Source organism: Aythya ferina (genome assembly GCF_964211825.1).
Source record: "Aythya ferina genome assembly, chromosome: 4".
Classification (NCBI taxonomy): Eukaryota; Metazoa; Chordata; class Aves; order Anseriformes; family Anatidae; genus Aythya; species Aythya ferina.
Genome location: NC_140300.1, coordinates 57743509 through 57750703, shown reverse-complemented (window position 1 = coordinate 57750703; position 7195 = coordinate 57743509). Strand labels below are relative to the sequence as shown.

Below are 7195 nucleotides of genomic sequence, written 5' to 3'. Positions count from 1 at the left end.
TGTAAATCCTGGCTGAGCAGAAAACAAGTTAGAATTAATGAAACACTGCCCTCTTGTGCTGCAGCAAATAGAACTCAGAACTCGAAGTTTGTGTGGATTTTTTTTTTATTTTTTTTTTGAGTTATGAGTAGATGGTGTGATCACATATTTGGCTCATGTTTTGTTCGGCTAGAACAGATTGCTTCTTCCTTTGACCTTCTCATCTTCATGTTTTTGTAGGCAAAAGAGCAAGGGGTGATTGCTGACAATTTTTATTATTAATGGATGAGTAGGAAAAGAAAAATAAAATCTCAGAACAGAAATGGCAAGATGCAAAGTTATATAGCTGGGAGAAGTACATGCAAACACAGATAAAATGAATATGTGCAAGTATACTACAATAAAGAGAACAGTAAGGGGAAAGGAACATGATGATTTCTCAAAAAAAAAATAAATCAATGACTAATTTCTGGACAACAAAAATTAATCTGATTAATTTGTAGCCATAGCTTTTTTTCACAGACTGGTGTGTCACACGTGGACAGTGGAATTAAAAACTGAAGACAGAATTGCCAAAATATCACACAGAATTTTCTAGGTTGGAAGAGACCTCAAGGTCATCGAGTCCAACCTCCAACCTAACGCTAACAGCCCTCCACTAAACCATATCCCTAAGCTCTACATCTAAGCGTCTTTTGAAGACTTCCAGGGATGGTGACTCCACCACTTCCCTGGGCAGCCTGTTCCAATGCCTCACAACCCTTTCTGTAAAGAAGTTCTTCCTAACATCTAACCTATATAATAAGACATATCTGTTATTCATTAGATAAATGAATATAATATAATGTATATTAAATGCATAACATTTAATTTTCCCATTGCACTCACTGTCATCTGTTTCATCATTAACATTATTTCCTTTTGCTCTCCATTAGAAAGCACAGTTTAGAGATTTTGTTAAGCAATTGCTATATGAAGCCAAAGCTATACATCTGTGATCTGAGCCTGTAAATCTTTTACATGGTATATTAATCTTTTTTAATATTTGAACAGCCCATTGGAAATCCAGCAGTGTGAGCAGTATAGTATTTCTGTTGCATTTATATACTTCTGTCTCCGTTCTGAAAAAAAAATAAAAAAATCTCAGATCTATTCTGAAGCTGTTTGCGTAAGACTTGTCCCATATTTTGTATAATCTCTCAACTCTGACTTAAGCTTTTCATATCAGAGAGTGCTCAATCCCCTTTCTTGAGTTATGTTTGGCAATTACTCCAAACAGTTTTTCAGTGCTTTGCACAGCTGAAATTCTACCTCTTCTAAATCTAAACAGGATGGAAAGACTGGACTGAGGTATGTGTTCAACATTTCTCATTATTGACTAGAGGAAGAGAAGGAACAGCAATTTTCCAATAATATTTTCTCTAAGTGAAGAGAAGAAGTGCAATCTAAGTACAAAATATGTCAACATATAAAGGCAACCCTTAGTGTCAGAGGATTTTCCTAGGTGTAAAAAGCTGCTGAAATACCATGTGCATTAGAAGCTGCCACAAACATCTTCAAATACAGTCTAAAGAATTACCAAGAACTAGAAAATTTGAGCAATTTACTTTAAAATATTTTCAGCTAAAAAGGCTGATTGTGAAAAATTAACAGCAATCCACATTTGGGAGATCTTTTGATCTAACAGCTATACAGAAGGAACTTCTAAGACTACATCATATTCTAGAAACATCACAAAATGTCTTTATCAAGGTAAAAGCCTGACAAATTTTCTAATCCAAGATTAGTACAAGGGTATAAGTAAGTAAGTAAGTAACAGGGGAAAATAATACCAATACAGTTCTAGTGGAGTAAGTCAGATGTCTATCTTATAATCTGCAAATTGGGATGGATGGAAAGAAATGGATGTGTCTAGTTACAGAGTAGCCAGTTTTTTCTTGTTGCAGCCCACAGTCCTACCTCCTTGAATAGCCTATTAGAGTGTGCAGTGGCTTCCTCTCCACCTGTGTACTCAGGGATACTTCCAAGAAAAATACAAGCATATGAGAATGTGACGCTTGTTCCAGTTGTGATAGAGTTAGAGTATGTCCTTATTGTATGGACATGACCTGACTGCAAACTGCAGCATAGGTTTTAGCACATGATGGTGAAAGACAAAGTTTTTTGCAAGATTCACTTCTGCATGTATATTTCACCTGGTATTCTGTGTACATCCCTCAAAGTAACAGAGTTTGTAATGCACTCAAATCAGTATCACTTTCCTCTTTTTGTTTGCTGTAACTAGGGAAGATTTCTAATTGTTGTATAGGAAACAAATAACTTTGTGAATCAGCATGAAAGATTCCTGAAAATATTTCATATCCATCACTCCAAGATCCTCTTCTAGAAAAATATTCTCTTCAAAATATTCAAAGTATGTATGAGGGACAATGTTACTGAATCAACAGGCAGTCATTTTCTGAGTGAGTCATTAGTTTTCCTGTCACAGTTAAGAGACTAGAAGCATTATCTACCCCATTTTTTACAGCAGTGCTGTAAAAAAATGCTATTACTAGAAGGAACTGATCCTGAAAGATTTGAGGTACTATGAAAAAGGAAAGGCTAGAAATTGAAGTTAGTAATGTTCAAATGAAGAAAAGAAATGGAAACAGGTCCCAAGAATGGAATTACCAGTGTTTTCTGCCGACAAGCTAAGGAAATCCTCCTTTACTTGGCATGGTCATAATAAGAATGGATAAAACTGCAAAGAACTTGCATAAGACAGATGTGTGCTCATCTGTGCAAATACCTGTCAAGGAAGAAGAAGAAACAAATAATAATAATAATAATAAAATTCTGTATTCCTATCAGTCTCAGTCAAACTGTATGGAAGTTAACAAAACTGTGTATAGGATTCTTCCAGGTTCATGAGCTATGTAAGACATATTAACAGGAACTGTACTTTCTCCAAAAGCAATTGGACTATTTGAGAAATTGTTCATGGCATGGATTTACAGTCTAGGGCTATGAGGACTTTAATTAATCCCAAGAATAACTGAAGAAGATGGGGGCTTCTTTTTCACCCCAAGGCCCAACTACTCAAACCTTTTTTCATTACATGAACAGATCCAGGGGTCTGGTGCTATCTCACGTGACTGTGTCAGGACACTCAAGTACTGTTATATCATGAGGGTGTCCCTCTGCCCTTGAGCTCTGTATGACATATTACGTGGCATGCTCCAGAATTATGAATTCAATTCATGTGTGCTCAACCCCATGAGGCAGAAATACTGGAAAGATAATACCTTAATTTACAGAGCAACTAGAAAGGGCCTTCATGCCTTTTTATAAGAGCATGTCTCAATTTCTTTGACAAAATTCCCTCTCTACTTTTGACAGCTGTTTTATCATGCATCCGAAATCAATTTGCTTTAAGGGGTCTCTATGGATTTATACACAGAAGCAGTACATGATTAACCAAGCCTTGCTTAGCCAAACTAGCTAATCTCCCTAATGCCACTACTGAGAGATTGAATAGCAAATCTTCCCAAGTGAGGCACTGGCTCTAGACCCTCAATATGTAGTTGTCATAGGGAAAACAGGTGAGAGGAAGAGAGGAGAGAGGGTGTATACACAGAGACACTCCTTTTTTTTTTTTTTAATCCCTTCACCTGTTAAGGCACCATTTCAATCCCATGTCAAGTATCTCTTTTACCTGTAGCTGTGCTCTGAGCCAATGAATTTTGTGGGTGTCTCTAACTTATCCACAACTGTCTTATACATAATAAATTTATAAAGACTTTGCCTCTCAGCCAAAAACATATTGAGATTCTTCAGACTGAAAAAAATATATTTATATAACCACTAAACTCAATGCTTGAAATTTATGTGAGAGGAAAACAATTTCCTCAGGTACTACTTGCTACCAGAGATCCAGGAAAAGAAAAAATTAAATGAGTAGGAATGCTACTTCTGTTATTTGTTTTCCTGGGGAAACTCCCTCCACTATTATGCAGATCAGTGCACTAGCTTGGTCCAGCTGTTCCCAGATCAGGCACAGAATAGTCAATGTCTTCAATTCTTCCTGCCTCACCTAAAACATACATATTTGGTGAACTCTTCCTTTTTTTTGTTCAAAATCTGGAAGGAAATTACTAAGCATTAGAAAAGCTCTGCAAATATTCATAAATAGGACTGATCTTCTAAGGTTTTATATTTCCAACTCATCGTATCTTAAAAAAATACAAAATAAATAAATAAATAAAACAGCACAAGCTTGAAACCAAAGGGCCAAGTGCTAGAAATAACCAACTAATAGTCAATTACCAGTCACTGAAGAAACGCAATGGGTAAAATTTAGGCACAACAAAGAGAACATATAAGAAAAAGTTGAGCAAGAACATTGTTGAACAAGAAAAAAGAGCACCTGACCTGACCTTCTAAAATTAATGCCATCAAACATCATATGACACATAGCCTGGAGTTGGGGGGCTGAGGGCTAAGTACATGCATAAAGACTCACACATCAAATTATAGGATAAGATCTCAATACCATGGTGAGATTGTCTTGCTTTATACAGTGAGCTGAAGCTGTACATATGCCTCAAGAACCCTACTTCTTCAATAAACAGTTTTTTTAAAGATCATCTGACATATCATCTGACTCACCTTTGGTTGAGGCATAATATTGTTACTACCCTAGCCTATACTGGTAAGGATCAACAAGACTGCTTCTGCTAAAGCAACTGTTGGCTAAGGCAGGTGAAGATTACCACCAAGCATTAAAATGACTTGTGAGAATATCTTGTCTTAAAAATAAATAAATAAATAAATAAATAAATTTAAAAAAAGTAATTACTGGTTTTGGAATGTAAATATTTTTTCTTAGTATCATTTACTTTAGATTCGTACAAGAGCTAAAACAAGGACTTGAACAGTGTTTTTACAGATTAAAAGCATAATGTTGGTTGACAAATTTCCTACTATGTGATATATATAGAGATAATGGAATATTGTATACTCAACACAGTGAAAACTAGAGAGGAAAAAATCTGTACAAGCTAGTTAATGTAATTCAGAGTACTTGAACAGTAGTAAAACTATATCAGGAAATTGAGACAATAAGAAGGGAATTAATTTATTCAAAGCTGAGAAAGACTAGTTGTGTTTTCTGAATTAAAAACTAGTAGTCTTGAAACAACACAGAAAGATGAAAAAATATGCAGGATATTTACATGAAGAGATCAGATTGGATTTTTTTAATCAAGATTTCCTTCCATCTTCTCTCCTGTGTATGTCATGCCCTTTAAAAATAATTTCTGAAGAACTATTTCATGAAAGACATCAAACATATAAGCAATCAGACCTGCCAGGAAAGGAAATGAGGATGAGACAGGGACAAGTTTGAATCTCATTAGAATTCCTGCCTGGGAGGTTATTGTTAACCTATTTTCCCCCTCCTTTCAGAAGCCATTATTTGTGTCAGTTAGAAGAAAAGAAAGGAGAGGGGGAAACACAATGAAGGTCTTCTTAAACTTTAAATGGCTTCTAAGCTATATGCGTAGTTTAACTTGTGGGAGATACTGATGCTACTGAAACTATAATTATCTTTATCTGTAGATAAAGGTGCAAAAAACTAACAAGACAAGAAAATTGTGTAAAATGAGGGAAATTGTTACTATAGCTAGAAGTGCTAAGCTTTATGTGAAGCATATAAATAGAGCTGCTTCAACAAAAGGTTTTATACATTCTGATCACTCCCATTTTCAGTGCCATTCAGTATGTGATAACTCAAATAATATGTTATAAATCAGTGAATGAGTAGGTCATGGAAAATATGAGCAATGCAGTGCAGTCATTGCTAAAGACAGCCAAACTAACCCCCTTCCCCACCCCAAACTTATAGCTTATATAACTTAAAAGCCTAATGTAATTTATCTTATATTTTAGCACCACTTATAGAATTAATATGTCATGTGAGTAAAGAGGTGGTAATTAGCTGGCATTCCTACTTCTTTTTCACCAATTTTTGCAGTAACCTTTTGCCACCTCATCATCTATACCCACATGATAAATTCAAAAGGAAACCCTGTAGAAAAAGATTTTGTCCATAATGTAACATTTTAATCAACAGGTTGCCTGGATCCTGGCATTTTTGCCTGACCTCCTATTTGTTGGAATGCATTGCTTCTAAGCTTGGAGGAAGTGATCCTTGAGTATTAACCAGCTTTCCTGGGTCTCACTTCCCTCCAAGGCTTTATCCCATGACCTATCAAGCAGATCCCTGAGGAGGCCAGTCTGCTCTCCTGAAGTCCAAGGTAGCAAGCTTGCTGCATGTCTTCCTTGCTATCCTAAGGATCTTCAATGCCACCATTTCATGATCAAGGCTGCCCTTGAGCTTTACATTCCCCACAATCCTCTCCTTGTTGGTGATAATGAAGTCCAGCATAGCATCTCTCCTTGTTGGCTTCTCTGTCACTTGGAGAAGGAAGATATCCTCAACACATTCCAGGAGCTTCATGGATTGTTTATGTCCTGCTATGTTGTCCCTCCAACAGATATCAAGGTGGTTGAAGGCCCTCATGATGAGCAGGGCTTGTGAATTTGAGGCTGCTCCTACATGTATGTGTCCATAGAGGGCCTCAGCCACTTGGTCATCCTGGTTGGGTGGACTGTAGCAAATCTCCACTATAATATCACCTGTCTCTGCACTTCTTTTAATGCTGACCCATAAACTCTCGGTCAGCTCCTCATCCATCCCCAGGTGGAGCTCCACATGCTCCAGCTGGTCATTCACATAGAAAGAAACACCGCCACTCCCATCTTCCCCATCAATCTTTCCTAAAGAGCTTATATCCTTGCACTCCACCATTCCAGTCATAGGACCTCTTCCACCACATCTCCATGATGCCAATAAGATCATAGCCTTGCAGGCATGCTCATGACTAACTCCTCTTGTTTATTGCCCATGCTACCTGTGTTTGCATAGAGGCAATTTGACAAATTACTGCTGTAATAGGCAAGGTAGTGGCAGAAAGCATTCTAGGTAGAAAGCCAAGGTATGTCTTCTTTATACAAATAGATCTAAAGGTATTGGTGTTAGGCAAGGAGCATAATTTCCTTTCTTTCTTGGACCACTTCCTAACAACCTAAAGAAAGAAAATTCAATGGGAAATGTAAGTTAAAACATGTAAGAATGGCAAGTCTTTCATTCAATAGCAGCAAACAGAGGAGTGGT

At 36.8% G+C, this 7195-nt stretch overlaps 1 long non-coding RNA gene across 2 annotated transcripts in view; it reads right to left on the bottom strand.

Annotated features, from left to right (window-relative positions):
• Nucleotides 1-781: 781 nt before the first annotated feature.
• LOC311436737 overlaps nucleotides 782-7195 on the bottom strand; it is a 32249-nt gene continuing 25835 nt past the window's right edge. Inside the window, exons 5-6 of one of the 2 annotated variants that reach the window (XR_014693074.1) lie at nucleotides 2650-7106; nucleotides 782-1100 (exon numbers count right to left, since the gene is read on the bottom strand). This is a non-coding gene — a long non-coding RNA (uncharacterized lncRNA). Of the gene's footprint in view, nucleotides 1101-2649; nucleotides 7107-7195 lie in introns of those variants that run through there. The other variant, XR_014693075.1, reaches the window with a different exon arrangement.